Source organism: Amia ocellicauda, chromosome 10, assembly GCF_036373705.1.
Source record: "Amia ocellicauda isolate fAmiCal2 chromosome 10, fAmiCal2.hap1, whole genome shotgun sequence".
In the NCBI taxonomy this organism is placed as follows: Eukaryota; Metazoa; Chordata; class Actinopteri; order Amiiformes; family Amiidae; genus Amia; species Amia ocellicauda.
This window is the reverse complement of record NC_089859.1, coordinates 11,689,614-11,710,364: the sequence shown is the minus strand read 5'-3', so window position 1 is coordinate 11,710,364 and position 20,751 is coordinate 11,689,614.

The following is a 20,751-nucleotide window of genomic DNA, read 5'->3' as shown; positions in this document are numbered from 1 at the left end:
ATCCGGCTTCCGCACAGCTCACTCCACTGAGACTGTTCTACTGGCAGTCACTGACTCCATCAGCTGTGCTCGGGCGGCCTCCCTCTCCTCAGTCCTCATCCTCCTTGATCTCTCTGCAGCATTTGACATCATCAATCACTCCATCCTCCTCTCCTGCCTCGCTGACCTTGGAATCTCTGGGACTGCTCTCACCTGGTTCTCCTCCTACCTCAGTAACCGGACCTACCAAGTAACATGGCGAGGCTCCTCATCCACCCCCAACCTCTCCTCACAGGCATACCCCAAGGCTCTGTCCTGGGCCCCCTTCTGTTCTCTCTCTCAAGCTCAACTTCTCCAAATCGGATCTCCTGTTTTTCCCCCACTCTTCCTCACCTTCTTCTGACCTCTCCATCTCGATCCCCTTGGAATCCACCACACTCTCTCCTTCTTCTTCTGCTAAAAATCTAGGAGTGACCCTCAATCCTGCGCTCTCCTACACCCAGCACATCACCACGCTGACACGCACCTGTAGATTCTTCCTGTGCAACATATGCCGAATCTGTCCCTTCCTCACCGACTACTCGACTCAGTACTTGCTTGAATACTTGCTATTTGGATAGAGAACATTAATAAAGTAAGCCAACCACATGCATGCTGCAGAGTTAATATTACAGAACATCATCTAGTTAGGATCCCATTATTAAATAGTATTTGATTAATGAGGAATAAAAAAAAAATCAAATTCAAATCGATTTAAAAAATTATTCAGCACACTACTAATATATATACCAGTATATACATATTTGTATATATTCATATACATATATACACACACAGAAGCATGGAAAGAGTTCTGTCAGAGTAATCCAGATGGGAGGAGGATGGACTTTTTTATCTTAAGGAATAGTGATGCAGTGATGCATAACAAGAAAGACTTTAATCCCACAAAAGAAAGACAAAAATAACCTGTAACACACAGACAGTACAGGGGTACATGAGGCATGACTAATAGATGAATTCCTAATGGTAGGAGTTAAAGGATTGTGTAGTAAATTGTAGTGTTTTCAGTACTAGGCTCCTGGGTTTTCGTGATATTTAGAGATTATGTACTGTAAGCTTACAATCACATCCTTCTTCAGTGGAGAGAAGCCTGATTTTTGCATAGCTTTTATATTGGTGCTCATGGTAGATCAATCTTCCATGTGCTCAGAAGTCATCTCAGTGACAAATGCAATGGGGAAACAATTCATTAGAGGAGGAGTTGTTCGACGTACAAAATACAAAATTATCATCAACATATAAAGAGAGTGATCAAGCTGATGAAAAAAAAAGACAAGAGAAGAGCAAACTGTGTGGAGAGATGTGGATAAGATAATGTACAACCAGGGTGTGCTGAGCCTGTCTGATAGATAAGTTGACACAGAAGGATAGCTAGACAGACCAACAAAGGAAAAAAGCAGGTCAGTAATTTGATAGATGTGCTCAAGTGAAATTCATTTCTTGCTTCCATCATTTTGTGGATTGAGTAAAAGACATGTGACAGATGCTTCTACTAGCAAGGTCAATCATGGCATCACCAAGGGAGAAAATATCAGCATATAGATCCGTGCCAAAGCACAAGGCAACTAGTAAACGTTCAAATTAAGACAAATCTTTCCTACAGCTATCAGTGGGCATCCGGAAACCCCAAGTCCCTGCCAACCTCTTTGAAGTATGAAATGAAGGCGAAGTGTGAAGGTCCAATGAATGGGATTAATACAATTCTGATGGGATAAATTCATGTGGTACATTTCCATAGGTCTCACAGGAATCAGGAGGCATGGCATGAGTCACCTCACAGAAATTAGTCTTATTTCTTAAGCAGTCAAATGACAGTTACACTCAATCTATGCCCTTCTATAAAATCTATGGATTTTGTATTTTTATTGTCATGCATTGATAAATTGGAGGTCTCTACAATGACTGCAGTGGAGAATTAAAAAAATACAATTATGTATCAATCATTTTCACTTGTCACATTCGGTGGGTGTCATAGCAACAAACATAACAGAAGTTCCTTCAAACGATTTTTTGTTTGTTTGTTTGTTTTGTCTGTGCATTCTCTTCACAATTAAAGTCACAGGTCATCACCAAACCCTATGCTATATATCTTCCAGCTACTCCCTTAAGTGTTCCTCTCGTTTATTTGTATTGATTTATTTTTCCTATGCTAAATCATATATTCTGGAAACCTAGTCTGATGCAATTTCACTAAACAACATTGGAAAAACATAAATACATGATTGTGAATTTACTTTAAAGTATATTAACATGTATATTTTTTTAAATAAATAGGATATTTTTTGTTGAAAGGTTAATAGCAGGCTCAGTAATGTTGTCATCCACTTTTAACATTTGATACACAAGTGATTGGAAGTTAAGCTGGAGCCACTGTATGAGACAACTCCTTGAACACTGTTTTATCAATTTTGTTCTCCCCACAACAATAATGACATTACAGCCCTGGAGAGAGTTCAGATAATAATAATTCCAGGGTAGGATGGTTAAGGTATTAAGTTGTTTGGCACAGAATCAATACATTTCAGCGAGGATTGTTTGAAAGCCGGTATACTGCATCTGCGCCAGAAGAATAATTTACCTCCAGTGTCTGCTCCTTTTCGACCCTTACCAATTCAACTGATTACTCAAGATACATCTGTTCAGACTGTACCTGTAATACAGCAGCCTATTCTCCAGTAGCTGTTCTGCACTTATGATGCACTTTATGTTAGTATACTTCCTTATGCACCTGCTTATTTATCTATTGCTGAGACCTTCTATGCACATACCTAGGTCTTAACTCTGTTATGTCTGCACTTGTTACCTCATTGAACTAGGATGTATGTTTATTGTATTTTGTATTGATTGTATTACTGCACTAAATTGTATTTGGTATTGACTGTATCACTTAATTTATGTAATGCTTATTGTGTAAACTGGAAATCGCCCTAGTCATTACGTCAAATGTATAAACTTGTATGAACATAGGAAAATGTATACATACAGATTCAGGACAGGAGTCACAATAAACTTAAGTGCACAGGGAAAGTGACTGAAAGAAACATGCAAGCCGGATGCTTCAACATACAGAAGCAGTAGAAGGGAAGAAGTGAGATTAAACAGTCGAACATCATCTGGCAATAGGCTTATAGAAGCTGTCCTTATAGTGTTTTGTATGCATTTTGATGCTTTTACATATAAATACTTTGTATTCTCAGTAAAATATTTAATTAATTATAAACTGCAATCCCAAATAATGAATGCAATCAATATACTATTTATTTAACTTCAAACACAAAATATTATAACATAAAAAGTTCCCACACGAGAGGGGGCTGTTTGTCCTATCTTCTTTGTCTGGTTGCTAGTAACCATTTGACTGAATGTTTCATTTCAATACTGACAATGGATAATAGCTTTGCATTTCCCTGAACTGGTTAGCACAAACATTTTTGACAAGCTCTATCCAAATAAAAACATTTCACTAGGCATGTACATAAGTCCTTGAGACAGGAATAGCTGCGTATTGGAAGCTGAAGTAATTTGTATGGTTCCAACTTGTCCTTTCATGATAGCCTCTGGCAGCCAAACCCAACCAAGTCATTAAGGACATTTCATTCAAAATTAGTTCTCAGTCTAAATAAAGGACCATTTACGAACATTCCATATTGATCACGTTGACTATCTTATTAGCAGGTCAATAAAGATCAAAGCAGACCATTCAGTGGCAGATGTGTGAAAGTAACAATTAATTCTGGTGCCTGACATGCATGTACTGCTTTAGACAACTGATAATAGAACCATCAAGCTCATTATTTTTAAAGAGGTCTGACAGTGCTTAGGCAGAAGGTTAATAAACCACAGCCTCAAAAAATTATAATCAGAACAGTATTTTAATACAGTTTTAATTTAATAAAGTTTCTATCTCTCACAGTTTCAAAAGGATTCTATGCACTTTCAAGGACTCACACTGCTCTACTAGAGAAGGTAACTGACATTATTAAATTAACATAAGAATACATTATATATACAGTAGTGTGCAAAAGGTTTAGGCAGGTGTGAAAAAATGCTGTAAAGTAAGAATGCTTTCAAAAGTAGAGATGTTAATAGATTATATTTATCAATTAACTAAATGCAAAGTGAGTAACCAGAAGATAAATCTAAATGAAATCCATATTTGATGTGACCACCCTTTGCCTTCAAAACAGCATCAATTCTTCTAGGTACACTTGCACACAGTCAGGGATTTTGTAGGCATATAGTCAGGTGTATGATTAAACAATTATACCAAACAAGTGATAATGATCATCAATTCAATATGTAAGTTGAAACACAATCATTAACTGAAACAGAAACAGCTGTGCAGGAGGAATAAAACTGGGTGAGGAACAGCCAAACTCAGCTAACAAGGTGAGGTTGCTGAAGACAGTTTACTGTCAAAAATCATACACCATGGCAAGACTGAGCACAGCAACAAGACACAAGGTAGTTAAACTGCATCAGCAAGGTCTCTCCCAGGCAGACATTTCAAGGCAGACAGGGGTTTCCAGATGTGCTGTTCAAGCTCTTCTGAAGCAACACAAAGAAACTGGCAACATTGAGGACCACAGACGCAGTGGTCGGCCAAGGAAACTTACTGCAGCAGATGAAAGACACATCATGCTTACTTCCCTTCACAATTGGAAGATGTCCAGCAGTGCCATCAGCTCAGAATTGGCAGAAAACAGTGGGACCCTGGTACACCCATCTACTGTCTGGAGAAGTCTGGTCAGAAGTGCCCTTCATAGAAGACTTGCGGCCAAAAAGCCATACCTCTGACATGGAAAAAAGGCCAAGTGACTCAACTATGCACGAAAATGCAGGAACTGGGGTGCAGAAAAATGGCAGCAGGTGCTTTGGACTAATGAGTCAAAATTTGAAATATTTGGCTGTAGCAGAAGGCAGTTTGTTCGCTGAAGGGCTGGAGAGCGGTACACGAATGAGTGTCTGCAGGCAACAGTGAAGCATGGTGGAGGTTCCTTGCTGCATTTCTGTAAATGGAGTTGGGGATTTGGTCTCCTCAGTGCTGAGAAGTACAGGCAGATAATTATCCATCATGCAATACCATCAGGGAGGCATCTGATTGGCCCCAAATTTACTCTGCAGCGTGACAACTACAGCACAAGTCATTAAGAACTATCTTCAGCATACAGAAGGACAAGGAGTCCTGGAAGTGATGGTATGGCCCCCACAGAGCCCTGATCTCAACATCATCGAGTCTGTCTGGGATTACATGAAGAGAGAGAAGCAGCTGAAGCTGCCTAAATCCACAGAAGAACTGTGGTTAGTTCTCAAGATGTTTGGGACAACCTACCTGCCGAGTTCCTTCAAAAACTGTGTGCAAGTGTACCTAGAAGAATTGATGCTGTTTTGAAGGCAAAGGGTGGTCACACCAAATATGGATTTGATTTAGATTTTTCTTCTGCTCACTCACTTTGAATTTTGTTAATTGATAAATATAATCTATTAACATGTCTACTTTTGAAAGCATTCTTACTTTACAGCATTTTTTCACACCTGCCTAAACCTTTTGCACAGTACTGTATATATACACTGCTCAAGAAAATTAAGGGAACACTTAAATCACACATTGGATCTCAAAGAACGAAATATATTAAAGATCAAAATCTTTACTGTACATTGTGTAATTCGTTGAGAACAAAATGATGTAACAACGGTCAATGCAAACCAAAATCACCAACTGATTGGGGCTGGATTCAAACTCTAACCGAAAATCTAAGTAAACAATTGAAATCACAGGCTGTTCCAACTTGCGTGAAATTTCAGCACAGCAACTCATAATGTGACTCAGTAGTGTGTATGGCCCCCACGTGCCTGTATGCACTCCCGACAACGTCTGGGCATGCTCCTGATGAGACAGCGGATGGTGTCCTGGGGGTTTCCTCCCAGACCTGGATCAGGGCATGAGTGAGCTCCTGGACAGACTGTGGCGCTACTTGGTGGCGGCGGATGCACACTGCACCAGCCTAAGGTCTGACGATGGGTCTGATGATTTCATCCTGGTACCTAACAGCAGTCAGGGTAGCATTGGCTAGCATGTGGAGGTCTGTGCGACCCTCCAAGGATATGCCTTCCCGGACCATCACTGACCCACTGCCAAACTGGTCATGCTGGATGATATTGCAGGCAGCATAACGTTCACCACGGCATCTCCAGACTCTTTCACGTCTTTTACATGTGCTCAGTGTGAACCTGCTCTCATCTGTGAAGAGAACGGGGCGCCAATAGTGGACCTGCCAATTCTTGTGTTCTCTGGCGAATGCCAATCAAGCTGCACGGTGCTGGGCTGTGAGCACAGGTCCCACTAGAGGATGTCGGGCCCTCATGCCACCCTCATGGAGTCTGTTTCTGATAGTTTGGTCAGAAACATGCACACCAGTAGCCTGCTGGAGGTCATTTTGTATGGCTCTGGCAGTGCTCCTCCTGTTCCTCCTCCTGCACAAAGGAGCAGATACCAGTCCTCCTGCTGGGTTGATGCCCTTCTACAGCCCTGTCCAGCTCTCCACGTGTAACGACCTGTCTCTTGGTATCTCCTCCATGCTCTTGAGACCGTACTGGGAGACACAGAAAACCTTCTTGCGACGGCACGTATGGATGTGCCATCCTGGAGGAGCTGGACTACCTGTGCAACGTGAATGGGCTGCAGGTATCGCCTCTTGCTACCAGTAGTGACAAAGACACTAGCAAAATGTAAAACTGGAGAAGAATCAGTCAGGAAGGATAAGGAGAGAGCAATTGTCTGTGGCCACCACCTGCAAAACCATTCCCTTTTTGGGGGTTGTCTTGCTGTTGCCTCTCCAGTGCACCTGTTGTCACTTTCATTTGCACCAAAACAACTGACATTGATTCACAATCGCTTAGGCTTCCTAACTGGACAGATTTATATCCCTAAAGTTTAATTGACTTGGTGTTATACTGTGATGATTATGTGTTCCCTTATTTTTTTGAGCAGTGTAGATAGATATATCATATTTTCATACACAGTGTATTTCAAGAAGGAAAAGCAGCTGCTAAGAAACATTTAAAGAGCAATTTAACAGATTATAATATATCCAGTGCATGTTTTCTTTTTTTCGTTTGTATTTCTGTATCACCTAGAGACTATTTGCACTACTCTTCTAATACATATGCTGTAGCAGCCCATTAAAACAAACATAGATATTAATAAATGGAAATAAGAGTGGCACTCAGTCAAATATTTCCAGCAACAGATAACCGCAATCTGTACCTAATTGAGAAGTATAAAAATAAAAGCAAAAAATTACTGGATATTTCTGGCAGAACATAATCACTGATGCACAAATATAAAAACAGTGTCTGACAATTTAGGGAACTTCAGTTTTTTTCTGTTTCCTTCTGCTTTTGCCTTTACTGGACAGAGTTTACTAAACGTGTTCTGCAGACTGAAATTAGTATTTTTTTCTGTATTTCCTACAACAAATAATGGAAGCACACTCCCCTTTTGAACCATTGCTGTTTAAGAAGCACACATAATAAATGTACATACAAGAAGCATATTTTTTTACCCAGCATGCATATTTCAGAATAATAGCACTGCTTTGATGTCTCTAGCTTTTATCACTTCTCTTTGCCCTTGTTCCAGCATTCCAGTCATTTGCCAAGAAAGGTTTTATAATTCCGAGTCTCTAGGTGTGACCTTTATAGGGCTTCCTTTGCATTGTAGAGAATCACAGGACAGAACCCATAAAATAAAATCGTATTTTTTTTTACGTAAATCTTTGAGCAGCTCAAAGAGACTTAAACCGAACAGTAGAGAAAGCTTTGTAGAATAAATTGTTTCTAATTCTAATCACATTTCATGGCAGCTCGTTTTTGTTCAGTGTACGTTTTGGAACAAAATGCTGGCACTGAAGAAACCCAATTGAAATTCTTTAACACTAAAGTCCGTTAAAGCATATATTGAACAAGGCATTTCCGTACTGGTTCTCTGTATTCTATGAAAGACCAGAGTTTTACAAGCTAACATGATTTTCTATGTAATTCACAAAGTAATCCACATTTAATGCAAAATATAGCACCTTTGAGTAATTGGGAAAATAATTTCCTAAGTACTTTGTGTAGATGACAAATCAGTCCCTATAACATGTTTTGTTTCTGTTATTTTTTTTTTTCTTGAAGCATAAACTGCATGTCCAAAATCGATAAAGATTTTACCATTTAGAGTATTATCAAAATTTAAACTGCAATTTGTGCACTTGTGTCAACTGAACCTTCATGGCATGAAATGTTGATAAATATTCAGCAGCACTTATTTTAAAACAGAAATGTTAGATGAATAAATTAAATCATACATCATTAAATAATGTAGAGATGATTTGTTTGTTGAAATGGTGCGTTTGCCTTATTATTATACTGCCTTTTGCAGTATGGATTTCTAAGCAGAAATCACTCTCTATTCCTCCTCCAGATGCTATTAATCATAAATGCAAAATTGATATGCAATGCATATTATATAAGATCACAAACTTTTTTTCTTTAAAACTAATTTGAAATAGTCTTATGTATACAATCATATTGTAATATGTAACATTCCCTTTTTACAATTATCAAAAAGCAATTCAAAATAATTATCTTGAATTTCATGATACTAAAAAGTCAAATCTATAAGCTGTTTATTTCAGTGATTTTATTAATTTATTGAGCTTTTTATTCAGTGCTGAGAATGTATATATATATATATATATATATATATATATATATATATATATATATATATATATATATATATATATATATAAAGCTAAATGTCAGCATGAGTTTGCTTGAAAAATGTCAAATAGGAAAAGAGCGGGCAGGAATGTAACTAATCTGTTGACTTGTGATTCATAAATGTTTTGCAAACTGACTTTCAGCCACTTAAAACTTAATATCTGTTTTCATAGCCATTTCACCTTTGGTGCATAAATTAATATATTAACAGTTTGAAAGCATGCACATTTAAATGTAGACTAAAATATCTTTATGAGATGACATATTACTTACTTAAATTAACATTTACTTAAATGTTCACTCATTTTATTCTAGATCATGTAAAATGTTTACAGGTCTATATTTGATTTTTATTGTATGTATGTTTTTTTATTTTGCTGTACGTTTGTTGTATGTTTACCAGTCTGTAAAGTGCTCTGTTGCTACCCTGCGAAGGGCGCTATATAAATAAAAATTGATTGATTGATTGATTGATATAATGAAGTTCTTCAAATATAATACTTCCACCAAGACTGAAGAACTCTGTTAACCATAATAGGGGATTCCCATTCATATTTCATTCCCTATCTTTCTGAAAGGGATAGCACTGGTACATATTTCACGACCTTGTAATGGCCTGGCGTATAGCCAGGATTTGGTTGTTTGAAAGAAATTAAGGTAAAGCAGAACAGAAAAATGATAGATGTTATTTCCCGTCATCTAAACTACAATAAAATAAGCACAATTATACACTCTGCAGTGGATGCTATTTCATTATAACTGGAACTTGCTTTGCGAACTACATGGTGTGAAAATGCTGTCAAAAATGAAAGCCAAACTTGTTGATAAGCAACTCAGTAGAATGTAAGGTATGCACAGGAAATATGTAATTGCATGGCTTTTTTCTTTTCAGATATTGTTCCAGGGTTTATAGTTCCATAGTTTTCCAGGGAAAATGAAGACAAGCAGTTTGGATCTCTTTTCAGCTAATACTTGGTCTATGAGGACTACAGATCAGTAGCATTCACCTAATCTGTTCTGAGAACAAGCATTATCATTTCCATAAGATAAAGCTACTGGAGCTCAGGAGATGAGGAAGTGGATGTTACAATTTTAAACCTTAAAATATATTCAATACATATTTTAACAACACTACAATTCATATTTACTGATAGGACACCCTAACAAAACAAATACAATTCAGAGTGCTAGTCTGTGTAAAGGATTTTGACAGAAACAGTGTAATCCAAGAGGGGGGTCTATTATAAACACAAGAAATGATTGAGTAGATCAGCAAATTATTAAAGAATATAGCTAATATATAGTACTAAACTCCACGGGGGACTACCAGTCAAGAAAATTGGAGCTTAACTTTGAAACCATATTGGTTAAACTAAAGGATCAAAATGTTTGCATTCTATCTTTATGAACATAATCTAAATACAGCTTTCACAGCAATTTACAAACAACAGGTGTGCCAGTGCTTGTGTGTTTGTTTCTGCAGCTTTCAGATGCACCCCATTTAATGTGACTTTCAAGAAAAGCTGCCATAATGTCTCTGGAATGCAACAATTATTTGCTAGCAATTGCCAGCAACATAATATTTAGCTCTATGACATGTTTGCAATACTACAACAGCTATGTGCAATTTGCATGAAAACAATATGTAAAGCACAAGGCTGTTAAGGTCTGAGCAATAAACCATTAGAAACCAATAAGCCCCACATATAGCAGTGTTAGTGAGCTCAATCTTCATTCTCATTCTTTGCAATTCTACATCGTTCGTTTCTTAGCTGTGCAATTTATGTAAGTTAAATCATTCTGAAATGACAACTCAAGCACATTGCATGCCATTCACTGCCGCAAGTGAGATTAAAAAATGCCTGTGGGTTTTAAGTATTTCTATTACCTCCAGGCTCCAGGTATAACCTTTACATATATTTGTGAGTTGTGTCAATCAGTGCATTTTCCTTTCTGGACTACATTAAGAGTTTCATGTCATTATTTTGTGGTTAAGCATCAAGGCCAAAGATGTGCACCATTCATTCTATGCATTGTTTAGTCACCAGTGATAGTCAAACTTGTGCTTCAATTTCCTTTCTTCTCATTTGTCTGTGCAGAGCCTTGGAAATTGCTTCTCAGGACAAAGCTGGTCCAAATTTGACTCACTGATGTATTTGGATTTGCCTTCTTCCCATGTCAATTTACTTGTTATAAATCAAGTAGGTTTGAGGATATATATATATATATATATATATACACTCACCTAAAGGATTATTAGGAACACCTGTTCAATTTCTCATTAATGCAATTATCTAATCAACTAATCACATGGCAGTTGCTTCAATGCATTTAGGGGTGTGGTCCTGGTCAAGACAATCTCCTGAACTCCAAACTGAATGTCTGAATGGGAATGAAAGGTGATTTAAGCAATTTTGAGCGTGGCATGGTTGTTGGTGCCAGACGGGCCGGTCTGAGTATTTCACAATCTGCTCAGTTACTGGGATTTTCACGCACAACCATTTCTAGGGTTTACAAAGAATGGTGTGAAAAGGGAAAAACATCCAGTATGCGGCAGTCCTGTGGGCAAAAATGCCTTGTTGATGCTAGAGGTCAGAGGAGAATGGGCCGACTGATTCAAGCTGATAGAAGAGCAACTTTGACTGAAATAACCACTCGTTACAACTGAGGTATGCAGCAAAGCATTTGTGAAGCCACAACACGTACAACCTTGAGGCGGATGGGCTACAACAGCAGAAGACCCCACCGGGTACCACTCATCTCCACTACAAATAGGAAAAAGAGGCTACAATTTGCACAAGCTCACCAAAATTGGACAGTTGAAGACTGGAAAAATGTTGCCTGGTCTGATGAGTCTCGATTTCTGTAGAGACATTCAGATGGTAGAGTCAGAATTTGGCGTAAACAGAATGAGAACATGGATCCATCATGCCTTGTTACCACTGTGCAGGCTGGTGGTGGTGGTGTAATGGTGTGGGGGATGTTTTGTTGGCACACTTTAGGCCCCTTAGTGCCAATTGGGCATCGTTTAAATGCCACGGCCTACCTGAGCATTGTTTCTGACCATGTCCATCCCTTTATGACCACCATGTACCCATCCTCTGATGGCTACTTCCAGCAGGATAATGCACCATGTCACAAAGGTCCAATCATTTCAAATTGGTTTCTTGAACATGACAATGAGTTCACTGTACTAAACTGGCCCCCACAGTCACCAGATCTCAACCCAATAGAGCATCTTTGGGATGTGGTGGAACAGGAGCTTCGTGCCCTGGATGTGCATCCCACAAATCTCCATCAACTGATGCTATCCTATCAATATGGTCCAACATTTCTAAAGAATGCTTTCAGCACCTTGTTGAATCAATGCCACATAGAATTAAGGCAGTTCTGAAGGCGAAAGGGGGTCAAACACAGTATTAGTATGGTGTTCCTAATAATCCTTTAGGTGAGTGTATATATATATATTTAAATATGCAATGTTACACAAACTAATTAATGTATACATTAAGAGACCCTTCACATGACCTATTCACTTATAATATTATTACAATATAATAATAATATAATTTTAATTCAGACTTGGCTAGCTGGAATTGTGAGATGCTAAGTTGAAATTCTAGTAAGTTACAATAACGAGATCCTAACTGTGAATTCACTCACTAAGAAATAATAATACAAACATTACATGTTTATTCCCTCACCTGTTCTGTGTGAGCTTCCTAAAATATTAATACGGATTTCAGGAAGGTTACCATGCATTACATATTTTTCTTCAAATCCTGTCATGCAGATTTAACAGAGTTGGTGGATATGAATGAGCCATTACATTGACATAACACAATGTATTAAGATGATGAATTTACTTATATACACTCACCATGCAACTTACTCTTGTTAATTTATGTAACAAACTAATAGATAACAACTGCAGTTACCTATATTTTATTACCTGTATTTATTTATTCATTTATTAACATCCCGTCATAAAAAAATCAGATTTTACAGCCACAGATTGAGACATCCATTACCATGATGTTAAAAGATGACAACACTAGTGGAAATCCTTAGTAAGAGGAGACCACAGAGCACTTACCAAAGGGCTTTTTATTTCTTTTCAATTTTGACCAGTGAGCTGATATGAGATCTTTCAAATAATAATCCCAGATGGTGTGGTTAGAGGCGGGTGGCTAAAATGGCACTGGGTGTGTCTGAGAATATAAATGTCACTCTTAAATCATCAGTGAACTAATTGCAAACCAGGAATCATTTTTTCTAACTTCAAGTAACCAACAGTAATGATTTAACCACTGGACAGTTAATGAGCCAGGAAATAGCTATGCAAAATATATATATAGCATTCATAGGGAAAACACTGATCATTTTGAAGAGTTCAGATACATATCCTACTTTTTTTCAAAGACAAGAATGAAACCAGCATGATGTAAGATGACAGGCTGTATAGCTATTAGACCATCACTGTGGCATTGACAGATGAGCATTGTCTCTCAGAACCACAATGCTGAATTGAATCAGCACGTGGCTCCTCCGCGTCTTTAAACAGTGGTCACATGAAGTGGCAGGGTGTTTGTAAAGGCCCCCTAGCTGAGAGCACAGACTGCTAGTGTGTGCTCAAGTCTGTGCTCAATTCAACATCACAGACCGGATCATGGAACATGGGCATTTACAATGAATTACTTGAACATGAAATGTTAACAAGGTCACAATGAAATGAACATCTTAGGACGACTGTTTGTGTTTCAGCTATAGCAGGCAATCATGAATCCAACTACATTTACAACAACATGTAATATTTCATAAGTCAGTGAGAACACAGATTGACATATTAGAGCAACGGGCAGAATATGAATGCCCGTGAAAACTCTAGTTTACTGGTTCATACAGAATTTATCTTCAAATTCTTTCTTCAAACTGTCTATATGTTTCTAATTACAGCAGGAGTTTGATAGAGTAGATAAAAGCAGAGAAGTAGTTACAAATACCATAATTAACTTTTCACAAACACTATTTCTGGCTTTTGTTTACAATGGAATCTTTAAATCATTGATTCTCATTACAGGATGAAACTGTATTCAGAGTAGTTAAAAGTAGCAGTAGTTAAAAAAGTTGCAACCTAATTGTGCTCACACATTACATTAAAAGTACATTCATTTAAAGTTTTTGAAATCTAATTTGAGCTTCAATTTCAAGAACTCTCAGAAGCAAACAAGAACAGTAAAGTCATGTTTAACAAGTTTGTTAAATCTAAGAAAACTGAAGTAGATACTTCAAGAAGTCAAAAGTTATGTCTACCTTGGACAACAAATCAGCGCAGATGGAGATATTATGGAAGAAATCAAAAGAAGAGTGAAAATGGGATTGAGTGCATTTGGAAGAAATGGCATGCTGTTGAAAGGAAACTAACACTTGCCTGAAAAGAAAAGTATTTGATCAATGCATAATACCAGTGTTCACTTATGGTTTTGAAACCTGGTTACTAAATGCAAAAATGTTACCGAAAGTATGGACAACACAAAGACGCATGGGAAGATGTAGCAGAAGAATTGGAATAACAGAAAAAGAAATACATGGATCTAAGAACAAATTAAAATATGTGACATTACTGGAAGAGTGAAAATATTCAAATGGCAATGGGCTGGACACATCTCAAAATAAATAAATCAAAGATGGACAAAGGAAGCTATCGAAAGGATCCCAAGAGACAAAAAAAAAAAAACAGAAGAAAAACACAAGATGGGAAGATGATAAAATAAACTTTGCAGGCATGACATGGACAAGAGAAGTTGTAGATAGAAGAAAAATGTTGGGAAGACCTTCATTTTAGCAGTGGGTTGTATGGGCTGATGTGATAGATGCACACACACACACATCACTGTTTCTGCTTTTTTATCATTATTAATCATTTTGTTTAAATTAAAGGGCTATATGTAAATTATTAATTAATCATCTACAAAGGATTCATTATTTAATAATGCATTAATAAAATATATTCTCTTGAGTATGGTTGTTTTGTTTGGAAAGCATATAAAATACTTTTTTTATTTTTTTTAAACACCAATGCGCTTTGTGAATATTAATATACTTATATTGCATTTTTATAATAACTAGGGATTTAAAACAATAATGCTGGGATATATCTCTGCCATTTTAAAACAATTATTTGATCTTTTAGGAAACCATGTCAGAATGTCAGGTTACACTGCAAGAGCAATAGCTGTGCATGATTCATTATTGAAATTCATAAAAGTGAAATTAAATGAATGCATTGAAACTTAAAATTAGCATCAAGTGCCATATTCTCTAAAGTTTGTGGAAACCTGCCACCCATGACCAGTTGCAGAGTCATTTGGGCAGCTCTCTATTGTATGACAAAGATTTTGACAAAATCAATCTTAGTTAGTCACGCTGAGAGACACCATAGATGGTCACTTTGTCACAAATGTATCCACTCTACAGGGACACTTGAAAATGAACTTTTTGGAAAGTTCATTTCTGTATTTTCTTCTTTTATATTTGATACAGCGAAGCCTATTAGCAATCCACCTTGGATATTGGTTGTGTCAGATCTAATTATAGGCATATTTCCCTCTGGGTTAAAACTCAATGTTTAGACCATGGCGGTAATGTAAGCTCTGTGCTGCTAAGGCTGCAGTCCATTCAACATCAAGCTAAACTGAGGTTCGATGGAAAGCAATAATCACAAAAGATTTTTTAAAGAACATGGTTGTGAACAATTTCCGTCTGCCTTAATGTATCCTTTACTTTCACCATGATTAGGTCTCCTAAATGTTTTAGTAGAGCACTTTTTATTTATTTTATAATAATAATAATAATAATAATTATTATTATTATTATTATTATTATTATTATTATTATTATTATTATTATTATTACAATATCTTAGTTCAGGGTTTCCAAAAACTGCAGATACAGAGAAGTGGTGGACTTTCGAGGCAGTTGGAGTGGCCAAACTGAAATGTCCAAGACAGGATTGCTACTCATTGAAAACTCTTTAAAAAGAGTGTTTGCACAACTTTGGTTTAGAAGACTAAATGGATTTAGAAATCATACACTACGGCCAAAAGTTAGAGCTCTGTCCTTATTTAAACCTAGTTAACCATTTTCGTTTTTGAAAAGTCAATTTCCCAGGTTATTATCAGACACACACCAGTGCAGTGAAATCTCCACCGTGTCTCTGCTAATCTGACTCACTCCACAAGTGAGAGCAAAACTATATATATTAGGTATATATATATAAGTATATCTTCCTTGACAATGTGTAGAAGTCTCTGCTGATGAGTGGATTTGCTCCTACACCTCCAAATCTCCTTAAAAAAATCTGCTTTTCATTACTTTTCCATTTCCATTTTTTATTTTCCTTTTCAGCCTATTTCTAAACAGGAATAAGGAAGCTGTGGCTGATGATACAACATGACAACATACAACTGAATTTCATTTCCATCCTCAATCTCTCTCTATATATATATTATTGAATTTGAATTTGCAGCATTACATCATCCCCTGAATCTGGGATACTGCCTGCATTGCGAAACTTTGAGATCGGGTCCTGTATTAGTTTGATACTGAAATGTACCTACTGTATCACAATTAATCCAAAGCAAAATATAGCAGGTGCAATAAGTGTTAATATGTATAGTTAATTATTCTTAAAAAATATGTTACGCCAGAGTGCAGAGAGGATTTTCTCAGCATATTCTATATCCAGATCTGGCTAACTTCCTATCTGTGTGTCACTAATGTAGCAGCTGGAACATTGCCTTCCTTTAATCATTGCCACCAGTATCTGCCGGGTGCTTTGTAGCATGTGTGATAATCTTATGGAAGCATATACTTCCTCTGGCCACCAAGTAAAAACTGTACGTAAAAACCCATACTACTTGATGTATTTCAGTTTGAGGCTTCAAAAATGGTTTCGGTTGACAAAGTTTAAAACTACATCTGAATGTGAAATAGCAGTTGATCAAATGCCCAATATGTTAGCAGAGGTGAATGCTTCTTGTAGTTAATTACTGTTTCTGATTGGTTTCCATTTCATACAATTTACAGCAACTATGAATGATTTTCCAATTTCAGCTCAGCGTTTTCATCTGGCTACATAAAATATAAGTTTATTAACTCATAATCAGATAAATTTCTTTACTTACCTATCATTCAAATAGTATTTTATATTAATAATTCACAATAATATTTTCACAGAAAACAGAATACTGTAATATTTGTTTTTGGAGAGGTTACAATGTGAGTGCATAAATTAATTCATACATACATACATACATACATACATACATACAGTGATTGAACACTGAGCTGTACATTTGTCTTTAATTTGTCTTTAATGTATCCATAATGAGTTTACATATACTTGAAGAATCACTGAAACTGCCTTAACCTCAGAGGAAAGCTTTTGCTATTTATTTATATATTTATTTACATTAGGCTCCTCCTTTCAAATTCCTTTTAGGCATTTCATGCTTATACAATCTGCTAACCACAGATGACAGCTGGAAGACCTGGAGCCAATTGTATGGAACTGAGATTAATTAACATCAAATATATGGCTGCTTTTGGGAATAATATATATGAAATCATAATAGTTTACACGTCTTGTTTATCAATGAGAGCAGACAACAAGTTTATGCTTCAGTCTTTTTGGTGAACCTTACGACATTAAACACTTACACCCAGAGAATGATTTGGTTTTATATTAGCATTTCTGACAATACTGAACTAACCTGTGCCATGTAGCAAGAAATGTAAAACATTGACCAAAGCAGCTGCATGCATGATTGCAAACCCCTGTTAAGAGAGACAAAATAATCATACAAAGCTTCTTTATAAAATACATTAAAGGTGGTGGTGGTGGTAGTAGTAATAGCAGTAATTGGCAAAAAAAAAACATTATGACTGTCATGGTATTTATAATAAGCATTGTTGTTTGCACTGTTAAAGTCTGATAAGTCTTTCAAGGTTTCAACTGAATTGACACAATTGGTTAATCAGTGGGATGATTTCTCAGTGAGTGGACACCTTTCCTATATATATATATATATATATATATATATATATATATATATATTTATTATTTATTTATTGTTTGTAGCGACTATGCCACCCCTAGGGGGAAGCCTGCAATCCAGGCCAAGATTTAAATACATGCAACTCGAAATTTCTAGGACAACTGCCAGGATGAAAACAGGTAAGATACATGTATACTGTTTATTACAATTAAAATAAAAATAACAAATCACAAAAAGAACAATATCATGCCCTTACATAACTCTTAATTCAGAAATATCACCTAGGAAAAAGGACCTGGAGAGCAATGGAAATCAGCTCAGGTACAGTGAGGGAAAAAAGTATTTGATCCCCTGTTGATTTTGTACGTTTGCCCACTGACAAAGAAATGATCAGTCTATAATTTTAATGGTAGGTGTATTTTAACAGTGAGAGAAAGAATAACAACAAAAAAATCCAGAAAAACACATTTCAAAAAAGTTATACATTGATTTGCATGTTAATGAGGGAAATAAGTATTTGATCCCCTATCAATCAGCAAGATTTCTGGCTCCCAGGTGTCTTTTATACAGGTAACGAGCTGAGATTAGGAGCACTCTCTTAAAGGGACTGCTCCTAATCTCAGCTCGTTACCTGTATAAAAGACACCTGTCCACAGAAGCAATCAATCAATCAGATTCCAAACTCTCCACCATGGCCAAGACCAAAGAGCTGTCCAAGGATGTCAGGGACAAGATTGTAGACCTACACAAGGCTGGAATGGGCAACAAGACCATCGCCCAGCAGCTTGGTGAGAAGGTGACAACAGTTGGTGTGATTATTCGCAAATGGAAGAAACACAAAATAACTGTCAGTCTCCCTCGCTCTGGGGCTCCATGCAAGATCTCACCTCGTGGAGTTTCAATGATCATGAGAACGGTGAGGAATCAGCCCAGAACTACACAGGAGGATCTTGTTAATGATCTCAAGGCAGCTGGGACCATAGTCACCAAGAAAACAATTAGTAACACAATTCCCCCGTGAAGGACTGAAATCCTGCAGCGCCCGCAAGGTCCCTCTGCTCAAGAAAGCACATGTACAGGCCCGTCTGAAGTTTGCCAATGAACATCTGAATGATTCAGCGGAGAACTGGGTGAAAGTGTTGTGGTCAGATGAGACCAAAATCAAGCTCTTTGGCATCAACTCAACTCGCCGTGTTTGGAGGAGGAGGAATGACCCCAAGAACACCATCCCCACTGTCAAACATGGAGGTGGAAACATTATGCTTTGGGGGTGTTTTTCTGCTAAGGGGACAGGACAACTGCACCGCATCAAAGGGACGATGGACGGGGCCATGTACCACCAAATCTTGGGTGAGAACCTCCTTCCCTCAGCCAGGGCATTGAAAATGGGTCGTGGATGGGTATTCCAGCATGACAATGACCCAAAACACACAGCCAAGGCAACAAAGGAGTGGCTCAAGAAGAAGCACATTAAGGTCCTGGAGTGGCCTAGCCAGTCTCCAGACCTTAATCCCATAGAAAATCTGTGGAGGGAGCTGAAGGTTCGAGTTGCCAATCGTCAGCCTCGAAACCTTAATGACTTGGAGAGGATCTTCAAAGAGGAGTGGGACAAAATCCCTCCTGAGATGTGTGCAAACCTGGTGGCCAACTACAAGAAACGTGTGACCTCTGTGATTGCCAACTAGGGTTTTGCCACCAAGTACTAAGTCGAAGGGGTCAAATACTTATTTCCCTCATTAACATGCAAATCAATTTATAATTTTTTTGAAATGTGTTTTTCTGGATTTTTTTGTTGTTATTCTGTCTCTCACTGTTAAAATACACCTACCATTAAAATTATAGACTGATCATTTCTTTGTCAGTGGGCAAACGTACAAAATCAGCAGGGGATCAAATACTTTTTTCCCTCACTGTAAGTGCTTATCAGGTTACATATAAATAGGGTACAAAAGTATATATATAAGTATCTAAAAACTTCCTGTGCATAAAACTAACCTTCTAGAAAGATGTATAGAATGGCAGAATGAGAACATATATATATATATATATATATATATATATATATATATATATATACGGAAGATGAAATGATAAAAGTTGCAGGCATGCCATGGAAAAGACAAGTTGTAGCTCAATGTAAGTGGATACATATATACAAAAGGTCTTACAAGGTTTCTGATCAAATTGTACATATAAACAATCTCTTCCAACATAAGAATATTTCTTGTAATTTACAGAGTAGATAAACATCCCAGGAATTAGTATAATTTCCAATTTCTTGGTATCTTGTGTGAATTAATTTATTGAAAAATCTATAAAGATATTATGCTTTATTATTGGTTTTATAATGACATCTTAGTTTCATTACACCACACTGTTTAAAATGGGTTCATAGAAATAAAATTAAAAATATGGGGCGGGGGCTTTGTAATTCAGTAGTGCAGTTCATAGGAATATTTTATTGGAAAGGAATCAGTTTTTCTTGGGTAATAGGAAGAAACATCAAAATATAACTGTGTCAGATTATGCAATGTTTTCCTAGCCAGAAGTAAAAACAGACTGGGACATGCATCTGTGACTGCTTATGTTTCACCATGACTGGAATTAATTAGCAAGTTAAACAGGACCCTCTTAAAAAACAAAGTATTCTGAAATTACATTATCTGATTTTGACACTAAGACATCATTAAATAATACTCAGGCAGATAACATCTTTATTTCTGCAGCTGATGGACTGTGTGAAATGGTAGATGGATTTCACCCACCGATTTCACATGAATAGTGGCTGTTTCAAGAGGAAGCCATGCAAAACTTGTGTTTCTAAAAATCAGAAAATTTGCTCTACAAATGTGGACACACACACATATACATATACAATCAGATA